Below are 1,851 nucleotides of genomic sequence, written 5' to 3'. Positions count from 1 at the left end.
TATTGATAAGTTCATAACCGCTAACAATCGAATGTTTTCTTATTTCGTGTTGTTAAAACACGTATTGCATGAGAAATTATAGTTAATTAGACAAAAACGAAAATGCTGGAAGGCACGAAACCACTCGTTTCTCTCTACAGCGGCATTGCGTTTAGATCTGCCATAACGTATCAAATTGTATCATATTTCTCACACTCCAGAAAGATTCTAATAATGCCATTTACCCACGAATTTAAGTGTCTTGGTATTTTTCACGATCTAGTAGTATCCCAACCGACTTGGCGCACAAGTGGTCATTTTAAATTTTAGTTTTTGGAAAAGGTTTCTGGCAGTAGATGAATGATGTATATTTTTTTTCAATGTTAATTACTCGAAAACTTGGCAATAATAAGTGAGTTAATTTAGTGCCATAGGTATATAGTTTCGCAGACATTGCCGTAGAAAAACAAAAGCGTTTGTATTACTGTGTCAGGGACGCTTTTTCCTGACCTATTCTTCAAATATTTGTTTTATCTCATATTTTTCCTCGCAACTTACAAATAAATTTTGTGTTTTCGTACCTAGTTGCTCAGAATGAATATACGCAGACGGATCTTTATGGTCTATAAATTTAATGGCACGAGGGTATGTTATCACAACCTAAAAAAGTTTATTTTCATATACAAAGGCAGTAGGTGAAAGCGTGTTCATCTGCGCAGTGATGTTTGTTTTCATTATACACGTAATGTTAACGTTGAAGGGTCTGAAGTTTTAAGGGTTGTAGGCGGCCACATTTGTATCGCGGAAATCTCCAAGGAAATCACTATAAAAGTTGACACAATAAAAGGGGAAATGATCTTTAAAATATAAAATGTTAAGCATCTCGTAAACCCAAATACTGGAGCAGAAACTTTTGAAAAATCTATCTCAATTGTTTCCTTCTATCTTTACAGCTTCAGTTTCATTTCAATTTTTTTAAAACTAAAATAAGCCGTAAATCAGGATGAAGTTTGATATAATGCCGTGGGCACGCTCTTGATAACTTGATTTACAAAATTTTCGTGTGCGCCTCCAAAAATCGCCCACAGAAGATTTGGCGGCAGTATCTTCGCCAGGAAGTTCACCATATCATCTTGCACTTTCGAAAAGTAACATCACAACCATTGTCCTCGTAAGGACTCTATTACAGTCTACAGAAGGTCTCATTTTGCACTTACAGGTGAATTTACGAAAGGTGAGACCTGTGTTCCAAGTTCGTGTACTCATTGCCAACTATTTCAAATTGTTACCAGTTCTTTCTCGCTCATGCGTTGACATGTGATAGAGAATAAAGAACTCGTTTGAAATTGGCTCACCTTTCGTAAATGCAACTGTACAAAGTAGTAGCAGAATTTACTGACGATAAATACAAAAAATAATGACGGGACACCCTGTATATGAGAATATTTCAATTCATTAAGTAAATCTGAGGAATTGCTTACGAATAAACACAGAGTTGGTTTGTTTTACTTGAATTTGCTTTTCCTCTTAGAATGTGAGACGTGCAATTCTTCGATTTCATTTTATCGCTTTGTAATTATTCAATTTAGATAAGGTGTTCCAAGTAAGACACATCTGGTCAGTTGCGACAAGGAATTTTATCAGGCGAAAACTAATTGACGCACGTGTTTTATCGCTGATAAGATATAACGAAGAATTGCGAGCCTGCTGCTGCTAGTTTTCGGAACTGTTGAACAGATTGTGCATTTTTTATGCTAAATTACTGGCAGTGAACCCGATTTGTTTTGTTGAGGCCGATATCTTCTATAAAAAATCTGCGCAGAGGCCAAAGGCATGTGAGAAGTTTAACGTGTGTTGTCCAATTACGGAAAA

The sequence above is a fragment of the Photinus pyralis genome, unplaced genomic scaffold (assembly GCF_008802855.1).
Source record: "Photinus pyralis isolate 1611_PpyrPB1 unplaced genomic scaffold, Ppyr1.3 Ppyr1.4_LG7, whole genome shotgun sequence".
Classification (NCBI taxonomy): Eukaryota; Metazoa; Arthropoda; class Insecta; order Coleoptera; family Lampyridae; genus Photinus; species Photinus pyralis.
Note: the sequence above shows the minus strand (reverse complement) of the source record.